This window comes from Vulpes lagopus, chromosome 16, assembly GCF_018345385.1.
Source record: "Vulpes lagopus strain Blue_001 chromosome 16, ASM1834538v1, whole genome shotgun sequence".
In the NCBI taxonomy this organism is placed as follows: domain Eukaryota; kingdom Metazoa; phylum Chordata; class Mammalia; order Carnivora; family Canidae; genus Vulpes; species Vulpes lagopus.
Window position 1 is genome coordinate 59,407,331 of NC_054839.1, and position 19,858 is coordinate 59,427,188.

General features: G+C 39.3%; 2 protein-coding genes across 2 annotated transcripts in view; one reads left to right on the forward strand and one right to left on the reverse strand.

Moving 5' to 3' along the window:
* Positions 1–15,494, reverse strand: part of CAB39L (calcium binding protein 39 like) — a 109,852-nt gene extending 94,358 nt beyond the window's left edge. Inside the window, exon 1 of the mRNA XM_041731292.1 lies at positions 15,458–15,494. The gene's annotated coding sequence lies outside the window, so the exon portion shown is untranslated. The remainder of the gene's footprint in view (positions 1–15,457) is intronic.
* Positions 15,495–15,588: 94 nt separating this feature from the next.
* LOC121476930 (histone-lysine N-methyltransferase SETDB2) overlaps positions 15,589–19,858 on the forward strand; it is an 85,193-nt gene continuing 80,923 nt past the window's right edge. Inside the window, exons 1-2 of the mRNA XM_041731071.1 lie at positions 15,589–15,728; positions 16,132–16,230. The gene's annotated coding sequence lies outside the window, so the exon portion shown is untranslated. The remainder of the gene's footprint in view (positions 15,729–16,131; positions 16,231–19,858) is intronic.

Sequence of the window (19,858 nt, forward strand, 5' to 3'; positions counted from 1 at the left end):
AAGCTGTAAAGTTAGAGAAAACACATTTACAGAATTGTATAAAATCTGTATACCGAGTGAACCTACACACTTTAGACCTATGCTGTTCAGGGGTCAACACACTATCTTTTTTCTCTACATACACACCTACTGATGATAAAGTTTAATTTATAAAATCGAACAATTATAACAATATACTGTATTAAAAGTTACATCAATGTGATGTCTCTCTCACTTTCTCTCTCAAAATATCTTACTGTACTGTACTCACTTTCCTTCTTGCAATGATGTGAGATAATGAAATGCCTACATGATCAGATGAAGAGAGGTGAGTGATGTAGGTATCGTGACGTAATTACACCACTAATGACCTTCTGAGGATAAATCAGGAGGAGGACCATCTGCTTTTGGACTGTAGCTGACCAAGGGAACTGAACCCATGGAAGTAGAACCACAGGTAAGAGGGAACTAGAGTAGGGGCACCTGGCAGGCTCAGTCAGCGCAGTGTGCAACTCTTGATCATGCTGTTGTGAGTTTGAGCCCCATGCTGGGTGTAGAGATTTACTGAAAATAAAAATCTTAAGAAAGAAGAGAGGAGGGGGACTACTACATTATCATTGCTGTTTCCTTTCACCAGTGTTGGCTTAGATTTACTCATGTTTTCTTTACGCTCTATTTCTTCTTTTATTTCATACCTTCCTTTTAGGAGCGTTTTCCTTCTCGAGGTATCCCTTTCAGAACAATATTTTTTAAAGTGTAGGTCACGACCTACTGGTTTCTCCATGCTTGGCATTCTACAGCTGAACATTAGTAAGATTCAGCTCTCTTTATGTACCCTGACTGCGATTCGCTGGGTTCCTTAAATCTGACAATTGTGTCTTTCATCAATTATGGCAAAATTTTAATGGCAATTATGAATATTGCCTCAATCCTATTCTAAGTTTTATTTTTGGAACTCTTGATTAGACCACCTCACAATCTTTTATTTTCAATAACTTTTTTCTCCATGGATGGTCTTCTATTGTATTCTCTTTTTAACTGTGCCTCATATACTGGTTTAACACACCATTTAATCTTTATGTTCTGTTATAATTTTCACAGCATCATGAAAACCCATACCCACCAGATTTTCTTTCCTGCTTTGCCATACTTTCATTTCTGATATTGTAATTGGTTCTTATTTTAACGTTCCTGGTCACTTTTAAGTTCTATTATTCCTTATGTTTTAGAATCCCTCTCGTATTTATTAAATATTAAATATTTATTTTATGTATTGGATATTTCTAATAGCAGAAACCTCTGTAGATCTGTTTTTAGTTGTTTATAATTTCTGCTCTTTGCTCATAACATTTTGATTTTTTTCCCCTTGTTATGTTCTGTGATTTTTAAAAAATGATTAGGAGGTTATTTGTTAGAATTTTAACAACGAGGGCAGCCCTGGTGGCCCAGCAGTTTAGCGCCACCTTTGGCCCAGGGTGTGATCCTGGAGACCCGGGATCGAGTCCCATTTCGGGCTCCCTGCATGGAGCCTGCTTCTCCCTCTGCCTGTGTCTCTGCCTTTCCCTCTCTCTCTCTCTGTGTCTGTCATGAATGAATAAATAAAATCTTCCAAAAAAAGAAAAAAAAAAGACTAAGAATTTTAACAACGATACTTTGACAACTGGGTTGGTAACTCCCTCCATGGATGGTTTTTAATTGTTTCTGCCCAGTACTAAAAAGTATTAGAGACCCTGGTCCATTTTAAATTAAAATTCTCCATTTGTGGGAAACCACGAAAATAGGTACTTAGGGACCAGGAAAATAGTGTAAATTAAGGTCTCAAATCCAAGTGAATGTGAGCTGGTAACCAGGAATTAGTAGAGACTTTATTTTATTTTTGTTAAGTTTACTTATTTTATTTTATTTAGTAATCGCTATGCCCAACGTGGCACTTGAACTCACAACCCCACGATCAAGAGCTGCATGCTCTTCTGACTGAGCCCACCAGGCACTCCAGTGGAAGAGATTTTAGCTCCACCCAGAGCCGTCTGCCTCTCCGAGATGGTCTCCGGTCTCCGATCAGGTTCTCTACCTTTTGCAGAACCCAAGAATTTTGTCAGTCCCGATCCCCCTCCCTGCCCAAGTTTCTATGCCCTCAGAAAGCCGTGCATACTACCCCCAAAGTACTCAGTGCCTTCAGCACTTGCTTACCCCACGGGATGTACTTGTTCTGTTTCAAGTCCCCTAAAGTTTCCTTTATTTTCTTACAGATTTATCTGTTCATAATAAAAGTTCTTTAAATGCTAAATCTAGTGTTTGAGATATTTGGTGGAGGGAGGGATTCAAGAACTCTTACCTACCATACTGCCAGAAATGAAAGTCTATTTAATATTTCTGCAATGGCTTTGTGAAATGTTAATCAGGATATTGTATTTATTCCTGGTAAGTTTTATTTTAGTGTATTACTACTGTAACCTACGAGTCTGTCAAGAACATTTATATTCTTCCTTGAGTTGTTATATTAGCTTACCTTAGAAGTTTTACATCATCTGCAAATTTATTTCAACTTTCTTAGCCTTCACCAAAGTCCCTGATAAACACAGCTTCTGACAAAAAGAAAAGCTTCAAAATTAATTTTTAAAAATTTTATAGCAAATCCAATATATTTTTTTTTACTATCAGGTACATAGAATTAAAAATTAAATCTCTATCATAATCATATATAGATAAACCAAATTAAAACAGGAAAATCCCTCTACACCAGTTACTTCAAGTACCAGAACTTTTAGAGAGTAGTGAACTGAATGAAAATATTCTATCACTGGGAAAACCAGTAGCAGAGTGAAGGGATGGCTTGAATGAGGGGAGCCCTAGCACCCCCAGAATCTCCATCAGCCCTCAGCTTATTTAAACTAGTATCTTAAAGGCCAATTTTTATAAAAAGGCTATGCAAAGCTTAGAAGAGCTTTTAAGTATCATAAATGGAAGCTTTGAAGGTTCTTTTGTTTTTGTTTTTGCTTTTCACAGCATCATGAAAACCCATGCCTACCAGATTTTCTTTCCTGCTTTGCCATACTTTCAGTCTGTATCTTTTACGAATTTCAGTCATCAGCGGCAACTTTGGTGAAATTTTTATCTCCAACATCCATATAAGGATATTTGTGTATGTGTGTTTCCATTTCCCCATCAGAAATAAGAGAAAATTTATACTTCTCTCCTTTAGTGCCTTGCTCTTACATGAAGAAAATATTAAACCACTGACTTAGGGTCTGTATATTTATGTATTTTCTGAGGAGCAACTACTGGCTTAAATAGAACACTTAACTCCTGATGTTCTTTCTTCTCAATATTGATGTATATCCTGCAGTAACGTAGTAGAAAAAGCACAGGCTCTGGAATCACATAGATCTGGGTTTAAATCCCAAGCTCCCACTCAATGACTGTCTGTCTAATCTGAAGCAAATTACTTAACCTCTCAAGAATAAAATATCAGAGTCTCAATGGGTACCTGCAAGAGCTAAATGATATTTATATATATAATGCCTGACACGGTGCCATATAACATGCACTGTTATACAGCTGTCCTGTGTATTTTTGTACTTCACTTCGAATTCAGTCAAAGAATTTTCCAAACTGTATTTTCTTAATTTATAGCCTTGATGAACTTCTGCGCTTTTGTTCAACAATTATCCACACTTTGTAACATCTATTTTGCCCAAATATATACATAAAATACTTTAAATATATCAGTCTAACAACAATAATGCTGAATACACCCTGCTAAGAAAATACGGTCCCAAATCTAGGTTCCAGAGTTACCAGAAATTATTCCTTTTCTTGTATGGTTATGACACCAAAATGCTATATTCACTTATGTAAATTTGTTTCCGTTCCTTTTTAGATTTTTCTTTTTATTCTACTTTTTAAATTTGACTTTTGAGTAAGTAAACATACATGATTCAAAGGTCAAAACAATATAAATAAGTTACAGAGAAATCTCTCTTCAACTGTTGGCACCTTTCCCTCCTTCTAACTATAGATTATTCTATGTGTCATTCCATGTTTTTGGTTTTCTCCCACTTCATAATATAGTCTGCAGATCATTCAATGTCATTGGTACATGCAAACTTTCTACATTTTCTTTCATGATTTCTGGGGAAAAGAGTGACTTGGAAGGGGAATGGAGATTATGTCACTGTTGGATGTACTTCGGTTAACTCGTCCCCTAGGCTGTTGCCAATCGTCTGCTAATACAAGTAATGCTGCTGTGAGTAACTTCATAGAAATGCTAGTTTATCTTTTTATCTCAATATGTCTTTAGAACAGATTCCTAGAAGTTAGGCGGCTAGGTCAAAAAGTAAACACATAAGTAACTTGTTGGATACTACCAAATTCTCTCTCAAGCTTTGTGCTTTTGTGTCCCTGCCACCAATGCATCAAAGTGCCTGTTTCCCCATAGTCCACAGAGTATATCATGTAATTTTGGATTTTGGCTAGAAAGTTTGAGTGTGGCTATAATTTTTAGTTTAGCTTTATTATTTCTTAAAGATTTTATTTATTTGAGAGAGAGAGCATGAGAGAAAGCGATCACAAGCAGGGCTAAGGGGTAGAGGGAGAAGCAGACTCCCCACTGAACGGGGAGCCCAATACGAGGATCATGACTTGAAGGGAAGGCAGATGCTTAACTGACTGAGCCACACAGGTGTCCCTTTAGGATAGCTTTGTGTTTCTCTTTGTGTGACTTAAGTTAAACATATTTTCATATGTCTATCTGCATTTTTTTTTCTGTGAACTCTCATATCTTTGTCCTATTTTTCTATTGGGTTGCTTTGGTCATTTGGTTTTCTGTTGGGTCATTTGCTTTGACTTCTAGGTTATTTTCATTAAGGAGATTAGCTCTTCATGAAAGAAGTTCAAATATTTCTTTCCTCCCTTGTCCTTGGTCTTTTTGCTTTGCTCATGGCACTTCTCATCATGTAAACTTTTTTTTACTATATTGGAATGCGTCATGGTTTCAGTTTTTTTCTGGGATGGAGTCATAGTGCTAAAATCCTTGGCTTACAATTTCTTGGGCTTTAAATATGTTGTTCCACGCCTGCTCTGCTTGTGTGTTGCTGTTGAGAAATTTGTTCCCAATTGTCTGTCTGCCTACCTGACAACCCAGAGGAATTTCTCATTATCTTGGATGTCTAGTAGTTTTACTAAGATAGGACTTGAACTGGACCATTCTAGATCAATTTTTACAGTATATAATGAGCCTTTTCAAAGTATAGATTTGAGTCTTTTATTTCCAGAATGTTTTCATGGATTACATTTAAATACTAGCTTGGCTATTGTTTTTCTCTTCTCAGGAACTCTAATTTTTACATATCGTCTGTGTCATTTGCTTCTTCTCTCTTTTACCTTTTCTTAATTTCCTTTGTTTTGGCTATCTTCAAGTCTTTCCTTGTTATCTCTTACATTCAGTAAATTTATTCTCCCTTAGGTATCTTGGATGTTAGCTTCATTTTGAAAGATGATTTTTCATTTTATTTCCTGAGTTTGGTGAATTTTCTTTTCATACCTTCTTCTTTTTGTTCATTTACTTTGGGGTTCTGAATTTGTATTTGAGACCTTATTTCTGCAAATGCTTGTTTAAAGATATTATGCTGTGGTTTTCTTTAGCTCTGTAGTTGAAAGTTTTGGGGGAGACTTTTCATGAACTGAACTATTTTGACTCTCATTTTATGTTTTCTACTTATAGCAATTTTATATGGGTGTGGTGTGACGGTATCTGCTAATTTTGAAGTGTCTTAATTTTCCTAAACCAGATACCAAAAGAATATAGACAGGAATGAGGGGTTTTGAAAATTCACTGGATTTCTTAGTTCAACAGAAGTTCAATCAGTTTAATAAATTACAGTTTTTTAAATCAATTATTCCTTTTTGGGTAAGAGTGGTTGATGTACCTTTCATTCTTTCACACCAAGATACCTAATTTCTACTATTTCCTCTTTCTCTTATCACCAAGCCTCCAGGTAAATGGTGTCCCTTCCAAGTCATCCTCTTATCTCAAAAGCAGTACCTTTCTCAGACTGCTCTTTGGTCCCATGCACTTTCAAGTCCCTTCCTTCTATCTAACAGGTCTCAAACTTCTTAGTATTTCCCTTCTTAGGGTGGGGCTTTCACTTTCTGGAATTATTTTATCTGCATTCTCTTGACTCAACGTCCTGCTTCCCACTCTCGTTTTAAGAGTCTCAATCTCACTTGCCACTTTAGCATGGGGTCCAGAGCTCACTCTTCTGCATTTCAGGGTTTATTTCCCTACACACCCATAATTTGAAATTATCTTAGACAAGGTTGGCAGTAGTTTAATTTGCTTTCTTTACAGATCTGTATGGTTTTTAAAAGAACGTATGGTGAGATCTGGATTTAGACAGTTACCATAGTCCTATGAACACCTGAAGTCAGGTTTTTCAGTTATTTTTTAAGAATTATTTTCTAGCTTTACTGCATGTGATCAAAAGTTTGACCTTTATTTTTTGGATCTGAGGTTTTCTTTGTGGTCTAATATAGAACAGATTTTTTTACACTGTCCCCTATGTACTTGAAAAGATGTATTCTCCATTAGTGAACTCGAACTTTGATATAAATCTAGAAAATCCACCTTACAATATACTTAATAGTACTTATGTTGAGAGACGTGTGTTAAAGTTCTCTATTAGCAGGTTTCTATTTTTTGCCACATCCCTTGTAGTTTTTACTTCATGAAAGCTGCTGTTTGACATTTTTTAAAAATTTTGATTGTGAGTGTAGCCCTTAGCTTAAAAATATCCTTTATTTTAGTGCTTCTTGAACTAAATGCTGCCTTGTCTGATACCAACAAGATAATTCTGTTTTTAAAATTTGCATTTATCTGAAATATTTTGATCTTCCCTTATTTTAAATTATTCATTAATTCCATTTTTAATAATTTTTGGGGGATCCCTGGGTGGCGCAGCGGTTTGGCGCCTGCCTTTGGCCCAGGGCGCGATCCTGGAGACCCGGGATCGAATCCCACGTCGGGCTCCCGGTGCATGGAGCCTGCTTCTTCCTCTGCCTGTGTCTCTGCCTCTCTCTCTCTCTCTGTGACTATCATAAATTAAAAAATAATAATAATAATAATAATTTTTGTAGGTGTACCTTTGTATACAGTAATCTGAAAATCTTTTTCATCAGATTGAGCCCATATATTGACTAATATAGATGATTATTTTTGGTGTTATTGGTAACTTTTCATGCTTTATACATTTTGTATATTTGTACACGCAAATACATATAGAAAATGTGTGCATATCACTATGTGGTCTGTTTGTTCTTTTTAAAGAACATATTTTAGTATTTAGGAAACTTTTCTATATTTTGTTCGTGGGGTTAACCCTGTAGTATTATCTTTATATAACACTCTTTATTCTCCTCCCCTATTTTAAAGATATTAATTCCCTATTAGTAACAAAATTAGCAATTTCCTCTACTCTTCCTTCTCCTCTACCATCTAGTTTTGATCACAGGTATTATTATTAGTGTTTCATACATCTAAGTATGTATATTTACCTATATGTTTAAACTTCCATCACTCAGCTTCCTGTGCTATCCTTTCTTCATAGCTAATTCCAACAGGGCAAACAATCACCTTATTCTACTTTCTATTTACTCTTCCTTTCTTCCCCCCCTTTTTTTGTGGGTTATATATTTCTACATTGTCAGACTATATAACATTTACATACCATTCTATCACCATTATTCCCATCTTCTAACTGTAGCCCTACATGAAATATATTCAATGCTTACCACCTGACCTGATGTTGAAGTTTCTCCAATCATTTCTTGGTTGTCTGAAATTTGTTTTCTGGAATATTCTTCAGGAAGGATTCATAGAAACAATATTCCTTGAGTTGTTTCATGTTTATAAAGATTTGTTGAGGGGATCCCTGGGTGGCGCAGCGGTTTGGCGCCTGCCTTTGGCCCAGGGCGCGATCCTGGAGACCCGGGATCGAATCCCACATCAGGCTCCCGGCGCATGGAGCCTGCTTCTCCCTCCGCCTGTGTCTCTGCCTCTCTCTTTCTCTCTGTATGACTATCATAAATAAATAAAATTAAAAAAAAATTATAAAATAAAAAAAAAAGATTTGTTGATGTCCTGACTTCTTGAAAGATAGTTTTGTGAGATACAAAATATTTATTTCCTTGGATATTTATAAAAAATGTTTTGTTCTTATCTGCCATAAAAGGTTGCTGCTAAAAAACAAAAACAAAAACAAAAACAAAAAAAACCCAAAACAAACCAACAAAACAAAACAAAACAAAATTATCCAATTTGATTTTCTTTCCAAGTGGACCCCGTCTTTGTTTCCATGGAAGCAAAAAAAATTTTTTTTCACCTTATTTTTAAAATCTAACAATTTCTGTAAGAGTACATCTTTGTGTTAACTGTTCTGGGTTGAATTCCCCAGATTCACAGTATGCCTTTCAATATATATAGACTTAAACATTATTTATTGGTTAAGTGCTCTTGAATTCAATTCTAATAGTTCTCTGTTCCATTGCCACAGTTCATATTTTTTTATGGTGGTAAAACAAACAACATAAAATTTGCCATTTTAATCATTTTCAAGTATACAACCAAACGGCATAAAGTATATTCAAATGTTACATAATCATCACCACTGTACTTTGGTTTACATTTACTTATATATACATTTTGGTTCTCTGCCTATCTTGTTGCTTTCTCTTCACTCCTTGAAAATGTTTGATTTCCTTTAATTTTCTCCTTTCTATTCACTTACTGCTTTCTGTGATGTATGGTCACTCTTGTTTTCTTTCACTTAATCATCATTTAAAAATATTCTTTCTCCTCTTTCTTGATTTTTTTTTAAAGATTTTATTTATTCACCCACGACACACACACACACACACACACAGAGGCAGAGACAAAGGCAGAGGGAGAAGCAGGCTCCAAGCAGGGAGCCCGACATGGGACTGGATCCTGGGACCCCAGGATCATGCCCTGGGGCCAAAGGCAGGCACTTAACAGCTGAGCCACCCAGGGATCCCCCCAATTCTTTCTTAAGTTGTCAGCTCTCACTTCAAATCCCTGTACAGCCTAGTCATCTCATTTCTGAACTCCTTTTATTTCTGATTTGTGTGGTTCTTTCAAAGGTGTCTTTTCCTTATTGTCCCTTGACTTACTTTTAAATATTTAGATTAGCATTTTCATCTGCTTTATGGTCACATTTTTTCTGCTGTGTTTCCATTATATAATGTAATGTTGCATGGCTCATTTTTATGGTTTTTTTCCCTACAACAACTTAGTATGTAGTTATATCATCGTCCATTTCATCAAGTATTTATGCTCTCCCAGACTAGGAAGAGACTTGTTTTGTTTTACATTGCATGGATGGACTAAAGTTTTAAAAAACTCATCCCCCAATTAAAAGACATCTCGGTTGTTTCCAGTTTTTGGTGATTACAAATACAACTGCTATAAATACCTGCAGGGAAGTGATTATAGGTTTCATTTCACTTTTCATGAGAAAAGCATGTAATAGTCCTTGGGAAAATGCAAATTAAAATCATAATGAGATGCCATTATATATCCTATTTAATGGCTAAAACTAAAACAAAAACAACTGGCAAAAAAGAGAAGCTAGTGGAGCTCTCTTACCTTGCTAGTAAACTTCAACCTAGGAGTGAGATTGTTAGGTCACATGATAAAGGTATGTTTAATTTTATAAAAAACCATCAAACTGTCTTCCAAAGGCCTGTGGTATTTGCATTCCCACCAGCAAGACATGAATCCAGTAGCTTTGCATCGCGGCCACAACTTCATATTTTTTTCTTCCTTTCTTTTTTTTGGGGTGGGGGCGCGGCGCATTCTAAGAGGTTGTGTATGGTGGTATCTCATTTCATTTCCTCAATTACTATTCTATATTTTTCTCATTTAACACATAATGGTGACCTTTCCCCAGTTTCATTAAATAGCTGTATCACTGAACAGCTTTTGAAAATATTCCTTTTAACAGGCTGAAATATAATCTATTATGATGCATGTGTAATAATTTATAAAATCATTCTTCTACCATTGGTAACTTTTTATTGCCAATTATTCCTAAATATAAAATTACACTGTGATCATAAAGCTTTGACTCCCATCTCCCATTTCAATAGAAGTTTCCTTACAAAGGGTCAAAGAGTATACATAGTTTTGTCTCTTGCTGCATTCTGAGATAAACTGCCTGATTAAATGTTTATTTCTTTAATCACAAGTTAAATATTTTTCACTTAAACCACTGTGCCTGTTCTTTTTGTGATCATGAGATCATGTTCTTTGCTCATTTTCTGTTAGGGTACTGCTGTTCTTACTTGATTTATAAGAGACAAATACGCTCTCCAAAGGTATAGATCTGACTTGAAATATGAAATGTATTTCAAATGAGCAAACATGCATCCAATACCAACTGCATGCAAACTTGTTCAGGACTCAGGAAGGCGTCTTGCCTTCCAGGGAATTATTTTGTTTGTCACAGCCTGTGAGAAACAAGGTAACATAAGATATGCTTAAATGAAGAAATCTGAGTATAGGGCAAGAAGAGGTTGTGATTAAGTTAAACTTGTCTATACTTCAAAGAGGAAGTTGAGCTAGGCATCAATTACTTTCAAAGTTAACTGTGGGCAGTGAGAACCACTATAGAGCGAAAAGCATTAAACAAGGTAGTCCCTAGGTCTGCAAGTAATATAGGACACAAACATAGTATTTGAGGGTCACAAGCTATGCACCTTACTCCTCCCAAATCTAACTGTAGTAACCTAATAGAATCATCAAAAGTTCACAACAACCTCACAGAAATGAAATTGTTAAAGATCTTTTTTTGTGACAATACAACTTTTTAAAAATTAAGGTAGAGAATAGAACCCTACTCCTACCACCACTTGCAAGCGCTTCCTACCATGATATATTTTGGCCTTTAACTTGAGCATGAGGCATAAACACTGGAAGGAGGTGAACAGCCAGCTCGGCCTGTAACAGGCTGCTGGTGCTGCGATGGCAGAGAAACACATTAGGAGCCTGGGGGCTGCTGACAACGTTTTGCAGCAAAGCTACCTAATTGGTTCATATTTTTACTTAGGAAGGAGTTTTTAAATTTTATTTGAAAAAATTGGGAGGGGGAGGCCATGGGGCACCTGGGTGGCACAGTCGGTTATGAGCCAGACCCGTGGTTTCAGCTCAGGTGGTGACGTTGGGGCCTTGAGCCAGAGCCCCACATCTGGCTCCAAGCTCCGCACAGAGTCCGCTTGGGATTCTCTTTCCCCCTCTGTCCTTCAGGCTTGTGTGTACCCTCTCTCTCTCTCTCTCAAAATAAATAAGTACATTTTTTTAAATTGAGGAGATGGCAATTATTTTTTTAGTTATCACAGTTGCCAAACCTGTATCTTTACTACGAAGTCAAAGGTGAGAGAAGTGGGGATTTTGTCAACAATACAGTGGCATATAAAACGTCAAGAAAATGAAAAAGAGGGCTTAAGTCAGGCGGCGGCAATGAGCACAGAAAAATGAAAAGGAAAGCTGTTTTGGAGGCTGAAGCTACATATTATACAGTTGGGCAAATGGGAGAAGAGTTTGAAGTTATAAATCTGAGCCACTGAGAAGATACCTAGACTGTTAACCAACATAGGAAACGTAAAAGATGGAGAGTTGCATACAAATTGAGTGGATCCAACCGTCCCAAAGACTGTGAGAAACGAGTGTTAAGGGCTTACAAGAGCAGAACTTGACATAAAATTAGGGCTTATTTGCACAAAAGGTATAGTTTAAGTGGCAAGAACAAATGAGATCATTACAAAGGGAGAATTCATAGTAAAGGGAAAATTAGTTTGATTCCTGTCTTTTAAAAAAAAAAGCTTAATATATAATACTTCAGACATTTTCTCTTTAAGTGAAATAATCTGAATGTCCCACATGTTTATCTCACAAGAATTTTCTGTAGTTAACGGACACTCTCATGACTCAGGCATTCAATCAATTTCATTGATTAACAGAACACCACAAACGGCCAATGGTAATTTTGGTCTTCATACAGTTTTAAATCATTTTTTATCTTTAGTCATATTATTTTACTTATCCCTATGATGAACTGTATTTGTTAAAGACTGGAAAAGTGATGGCAAAATGCACTAATTGAGGAATACAGAAATATTTCTATTAATTTCAAAATGTTCCCCCAAAGTAACATTTATATGATCAAAATTACTACAAAGCAAAGCAAGGTGGGGAGGTATTCCTAGTACTTCAAAAATAATTTTAAAAAAGGGAATGATTATTATACACAAATTTGGTTTTTCAGCTCATGAGGTGGGAAAAACCTATCAACTATTAAATGTGTTTTTTTTTTAATTTTTATTTATTTATGATAGTCACAGAGAGAGAGAGGCAGAGACATAGGCAGAGGGAGAAGCAGGCTCCATGCACCGGGAGCCTAATGTGGGATTCGATCCCGGGTCTCCAGGATCGCGCCCTGGGCCAAAGGCAAGCGCCAAACCACTGCGCCACCCAGGGATCCCTTAAATGTGTTTTTTAATTAAAAAATGCTTCATTAAAATCTTCACTAATAAAATCATTTAGAGTCTTAAAATATCAGATAAAGACCTGCAAGTAAGATGAGAGCATTTTTTATTTTTTATGAAGGTAAATAGATTTTAATCGACATTCGGCCACAAAATACCACATTCAATTCAAAGGTGTCATCAAATTTTTCTAATTTTAAACAGCATACATCAATTGATAAGGGGGGAAAAAGATCTAAACTTCTGTATTATTATGAGACTGCAATGAAAAATAATCCTTAACAGACCAATGTTAAATCATTTTTATTTAGTCACTTAACATTGTTCATGCAAAAGTAGTATTTAAATATTCTGTAAGGATCTTCAGATTATACATTATGAAATCCAGAGAACAGTATCTTTCAAAGGAAAAAATCTCGGGTTTACCTAGCCTATTATTTAAATATTAGTTATTTAAAATTACAGAAGATATTTATGCAATATAGTAAACTTAAAGTTGCAGTATTTTTTTTTTTTAAGTTGCAGTATTTTGACTTTAAGCAGGGTTAAAAAGAAACTAGAAAAGTGATAAATTTTTCTTCAGAAGAGATGCAAGGCATTGACAAGGTTGGTATTCATTTACTCAAACTGTATGCTTTCAAGGAAAATATGGCAAATACAGCATTATTACTTGAGGGTTCACCTTCATTATCTCAGTTTTTCTGTATGATGATTTCATAAAAAGACCTTACCAAAAAAAAAAGGGGGGGGGAGGGATTATGAACCTATCTAGAACATTATGTGTATGTAGAAACTGGAAGCAACAAATAAAACTTGGTGCAAAGGAAATGCAAGTCTAGGTTTCTAGAAAGCAGGTTTCAAAAAATTCTTTTTCAGTTTGGTGAGAAAGAAATGAGAGCCACACCTTCCAATCACTGCGTCATTTTATTTATTCGTTCAACAGCTGCACTTTCAAACATATGCCAAGCATCATTACAGGAGAATGCTACACACAAGTTTTGGCGAACGTCTCCTGAGCTATTATGTGCTTTCTTAGCCAAAGATCTCTTCCTTTCCGAAGGTCACAGACACCTTCGCCAATCAACTCAACGCTGTTATATTGATACTTGAACTCTTGCAACTTAGGCCTTCGAAGGCTCAATGATTCAAAAGGCAAATTTTAAAAAGAAAATTAAATTTGTAATCGTTCGATTCCTGCTGTTTCTCTGACACTCCTGCCACAGAAGACATGGTCCTCTGGACCAGGTCGAGCCGTCGGTTAACAACCTGGATAGCTGAAAACTCAACTCGAGGCAAGCATCTTTCTCTGTGCTTTCGTCCAATGCATATCAAAAATCCTAATCACAAGGGATCCCTGGGTGGCGCAGCGGTTTAGCGCCTGCCTTTGGCCCGGGGCGCGATCCTGGAGACTCGGGATCGAATCCCACGTTGGGCTCCCTGCATGGAGCCTGCTTCTCCCTCTGCCTGTGTCTCTGCCTCTCACTCTCTCTCTCTCTCTATGACTATCATAAATAAATAAAATCTTTAAAAAAAAAAAAAACCTAATCACAAAATATCGGCCTTTTATCTGCTGGGTTTTCAGATCCGATACAATCTCCTACCAAATGAAAGAATGCGTGCCATCTCCTTCGATATAAAATTAAAAATAAATAAATAAATAATAAAATAATAAAAATAAAATAAAATTTAAAAATAAAAAACAAAATAAAAATAAATAAAAAATAAAAATAAAATAATAAAATAAAATAAAAAATAAATAAAATAAGTAAAATAAAAATAAAATAGAAATTAAAAATTAAAATTAATAAATAAAATAAAATAAACAAAATTAAAATAAAATAAAAATGAAATAATAAAATAAAAATAAAATAAAAATCTAAAAATTAAAATTAAAATTAAAAAATGAAAGTAAAATAAATAGTAAACAAAAAGTATAAAATAAGTAATATAAAAATTAAAAATAAAAATTTTAAAATACAAAATAAAAATAAGTAAATAAAATTAATGAAATAATAATTAAAAATAAATTAAAATTAAATTAAATTAAAATACAAAAAATAAAATATTTAAAAAATTAAAATAATAAATAAAATAATAAAAATAAAGTTAAAATAAAAAAATAATAAGACCCAAACCCGAGGAGGAAGAAGAGGAGGTAATTCCTTCCTCCCTCCATCCCAGAGAGAGCTCAGGAGAACTTTCCCTTACAAGCGCCTCCCCTGGGCCCCGAGGAAGCCACCGAGCAAGTCGGGACGGACACAGAAACTTGTCCATCTTCCACAGGTCGTCACCAGGGAAACAAACGCTTCTGCCAACGTCCGTCCTCCCCTGCACCGTTTCTGCAGACGCCACCGCTTGGGCGAACGGGGGGTGGGGGTAGAGACCACCGCCCGCACGCGGGCTGCACCCTAACGCACAAGCGCGCTCCCCGCGCTCATCAGGTGCTCGGCTGGGCGGGGAGCCAGTGCTGCAGCGGCCAGCCCGTCGCCCACGGCGGCAAACGACGGTCCGGGGCGACCCGAGGCCGCGGCGACGCACCCCCCGCCGCCCGCTGCATCGACAGCCGCCACCTCGCTCCCTTCCGCATCCGGCGGTCCACCTGACCGCCTCCCCAGCGGGGCTGCCGCCCGACGTCCCGAGGCCGAGTTCCGGGGCGTCCGTCAGAGCCCCCACTGAGCCCTCCCAACCCCGACGAACCGAAACCACCGGGGATCCTCCTCCCCGCCATCCATCACCCTCTCTAGCCAGGGCCGGCTCAGCCCAAGAAAACCTCCTGCGCCCGGTAAGCGAGAAGGCACCAGGTGCAGGTGTGTGTCCCCGCCCCCCGCAGGACCCCTCCGCGCGGGGAGCCCCCTGAGCGGGGTCCCACCGCCGAGGACCCCGGTCCCGGCCACACACAAGATGGCAGCGCAACACCTACCAGAGGAAACGGCCGCGCCACCACTCCAGGGCTGCCGGCCTCGGACGACTGCGAGGATGCCCATTGGCCCGGCCAGAGAGCGCGAGACTAGGCGAGAGCGCCGCCAGCCAATCGGGAGGCGGCGCGCCGATTCGGCGCCGCCGCGCTGCCGGCGCGACTCGCGCGGAGTCTCTGAGGCGTGGACCCGGGGAGGCGTCCAACCAATGGGCTCCCGGCCAAGTAGTGGGATCGGCGGGCGTCCGGCTGCTGTCCGCCGCGGGATTGGCGTTAGGTAGGTCTGCACGGGGGAGCTGGGGCCGGGTCTAGGCAAATGCTGAGGGGCTTCCCGGCCGGGGGGGCGTCTGCGGCCGTGAGGTCCCGTGGCGTGGAGTCGGAGAGGAGCCCGACCCGCCGGGGTGGGGAGAGGGGGGACCCAGCCTCGCTGACGGAGCGGGGTCGGCGGGCGGCGTGGGAAGAGCCGTGGTGCGGCCGCCTGACGCTTCCTCGCGCCCTGGGCCGCGCGGACCCCAGCGCTTCACGCCCCCCCCCTTCCCTTTGAAGCACCTGCAGCCCCAGGTGGCTGCAGGAGGGCCCGCGGGCGTCCCGAGGTCCCAGCCCCGCCTCTCACTTCCGGTCTGGGGGGGGAGGGGATGGGGGCGCGTCCACGTAACGTGAGCGGGTGATTTCCTCAGCAGCCGGGAACCCGAGGCTGTCAAAGGAGCTGCGGGAAGGGGACTGCGGCGTAACAATCCCGAAGCACAACTGGGAGGTGTAGCCGCTGACCCGTGCCCCAGGTAAGACTGAACACGAGTCCTAAGTAAAGTAAAAAAACGTTTGTCCCGAGGTGGCGGAGCCGGGAGGCGACCGTGAGGGCACCGGACCCCCGTGGACCGCGGCCCGGTTCGGGTGTAGGGGGCTGTGCTCTGAGGTAAGTGCGCACCCGCCGGGAGTTCCCTGTGAGGCCGAGAGGGGGTTTTTGAAAAGGTGGAGGGTTTTGGTTTGGTTTGGTTTGTTTTTTTTTTTTTTTTATTTTTTATTTTTATTAAAGATGGGGTGTCCCTGAAATCATCCTGCCTGGTTCCTTCCTGATTTTTTTTTTTTTTTTGGTCACTGACACTTAACGGTGTGACCCCCCCCCCCCCCCCCCGCAGCTTCCTCCTCAGAAAAACGGGCATGCTAATTTCCTCTCATGATTGCCACACAGATCCGTAAGAACGGGCCGGTTCCGGTTCCGAACCGGCCGGAGCGTGCCCGACACGTGTGGGTACTCCGGAAACGTTCGTTGCTCTCAGCGCGTCGGGCTCCCCTCATGGAGCCTGCTTCTTCCTCTGCCTGTGTCTCTGCCTCTCTCTCTCTCTCTCTTTCTGTGTGTGTGTCTCTCAGGAATAAGTAAAATCTTAAAAAAAAAAAAAAAAGAACATGAGAAGTAAGTGATGGTCAGTCTCATAAAGAGCCAGTTTTCCAAAAAAAAAAAAAAAAAAAGAAAGCAACCGTAAATGGAAGCTCCACACACACCAGCTGCTCTTCTCCAAAATGAAAAAGTGTGGGGGTTTGGGGAGTTGAGGGCAGGGGAGGGTGGGTAGGTGGGTGGGAGAGGAACAAATTGAAAAAATGCAGTTTCATTCCAAAATATTAAGCCCGTTGTCTCTGGATGGATGATGAGGCTATGAGCGGTGTAACTTTTCTTCCTTAGGCTTGGCTGTTATTTTGCAGAGTGTCTTCAGTAAACATGGGGTACCGTTCCCTTACTTATAAAGTTTCGGAAGATAGGAATAACCCCTGTGAGCGTTTTCTTTAAAAAGTGACTCGTATAGGCTGGCCTGCTGTAGGTGGAAATATGCATTGATAGAATCTTTCTAGAAAAGCACTTGGGGGTGTGCTCCAAAAGCCTTCAAAATGGTCAATGCTTTTTTTTTTTTTTTTTTTTTTTTGAAAATTATACACTTAAGTCTTAATTAAGTGCACTATTACATTCCCTTTTTACACACTTAGAACCCTGCAGATAGGGGATCCCTGGGTGGCTCAGTGGTTTGGTGCCTGCCTTCAGTCCAGGGTGTGACTCCGGGGTCCTAGGATCGAGTCCTGCATGGGGCTCCCTGCATGGAGTCTGCTTCTCCCTCTGCCTGTGTCTCTGTCCCTCTCTCTGTGTCTCTTGTGAATAAATAAATAAAATTAAAAAAAAAGAACCCTGCAGATACCACGAACAATTCACAGTCCCTGAGTACCCCCCTTGTTCCCCCAAACCCACACTAAAGATCTTGATGCAGAACCTTTAAATCTTTTTTTTTACACTTACACATTCTCAATGGGTTCATATATGCATTTGTAATTTTTAAAAATGGTGACCAGGGGAATCCCTGGGTGGCTCAGCAGTTTAGCGCCTGCCTTTGGCCCAGGGCGTGATCCTGGAGTCCCAGGATCGAGTCCCGCATCAGGCTCCCTGCATGGAGCCTGCTTCTCTCTCTCTCTCTCTGTCTCATGAATAAATAAATAAATAATCTTAAAAAAAATGGTGACCAGTATCATACTGTATAATTTTCTAATTCTATTTGACAGTGTTTTTGAAGTATATACAAGTTATTTATAGCTGCGTATGTATTTATGGCTCTTTTTTTTTTTCTTATACCTGCTGGATAGTGTTCCAGTGTATGGCTGAGTTCTGCTAATGTAAATCATTTATTTTTGTCTCTTTTATTGGTTTTATATTAAATTCTATCTTGTTTGATAGGTACTATATACTGTATTTTATTTGCAATTCTCTTTTTGACGGACGTTGGTTGTTCCCAGTTTTTCAACTTCTAGACAATGCTGCAGGGAAATCCTGGTATGTATTGTATTGTGCACATGTGCGATTCTCAGGGATAGATACCAGAAAGTGGGATAGTTTGGTTTTAAGTTATGAACGTTATTTTTTTTTATTTTACTTATTTACTTGAGAGAGAGAAATAGTACGAACAGATGAGGCAGAGAGGGAGAGAGAATCTCAAGCTGACTCCTGAGCACAGAGCCTGACAAGGAGCTTGATCTCACAGCCCCGAGTTTAACTTTTGTTTAGGCTTTTTTTTTTTATACTTTTGCCTTTAATTGGGATTTCTACTACTTGAGCCTCTCTGATATTGTCAGTAATTTCAATTTGAAATTCATGTGAATTGTTCTGTAAAGTGTTTACAGATGATGTGTTACAGCTTCACGCCCTGAGCTGAAGGCAGACGTTCAACCACTGAGCCCCCCAGGCGCCCCTCCATTTCTCCTTTTAATTGAGGTTCGCCACAAGTTTTCTTTGTTCTCCATATTTTAAAAAATATAATACCTTTGCATTTCAATTTGAAATTCATGTGAATTGTTCTGTAAAGTGTTTCTCTTTGCTTTTTCTATTGGTTTTCATATAAAATTCTATTTTGTTTGATATGAATGTTTCTATTTGCTGGTATGTCTTTTTCACGTACTGTAATTTCAACCTTTTGATGACATTTTGTGTGATTTAAGTGGGTATTTTACATTAAAATGTCATAGCTAGGTTTTGCTTGCAATCCAGTTTTGAGAGTCCTTTACGAAGTTAGATTAACACATTCACCTTTTTTGTGATTATTAACAGTGTGGCCTTTTGTCCTCTTATTTACTGTGCTTTTCTCTTGTATCTTTTATTTTTCCATTTCTGTCTTTTTTTTTAAGATTTCATTTATTCATGAGAGACACAGAGAGAGAGAGAGGCAGAGACACAGGCAGAGGGAGAAGCAGGCTCTATGCAGGGAGCCCTGATGAAGGACTCAATCTCAGGATTCCGGGATCACGCCCTGAGCTGAAGGCAGACGTTAAACCACTGAGCCCTCCCCCCCCCCCCACCAGGCGCCCCTCCATTTCTCTCTTTTTTTTTTTTTTTTTTTTAATTTTTATTTATTTATGATAGTCACAGAGAGAGAGAGAGAGAGAGAGAGAGAGGCAGAGACACAGGCAGAGGGAGAAGCAGGCTCCATGCACCGGGAGCCCGATGTGGGATTCGATCCCGGGTCTCTAGGATCGCGCCCTGGGCCAAAGGCAGGCGCCAAACCGCTGCGCCACCCAGGGATCCCTCCATTTCTCTTTTTAATTGAGGTTGGCCCCAAGTTTTCTTTGTTCTCCATATTTTAAAAAAATATAATACCTTTGCATTTTCTTTTTAATTTTTTATTTTATTTATGATAGTCACAGAGAGATAAAGAGAGGCAGAGACACAGGCAGAGGGAGAAGCAGGCTCCATGCACTGGGAGCCTGATGTGGGATTCGATCCCGGGTCTCCAGGATCGCGCCCTGTGCCAAAGGCAGGCGCCAAACCGCTGCGCCACCCAGGGATCCCACCTTTGCATTTTCAACGTAGTTCTTAAATTTGTTTTCTTAACAATCTAAATTTAGTGTTGATATCCTCCCCTATGAAGAAAAACTTGA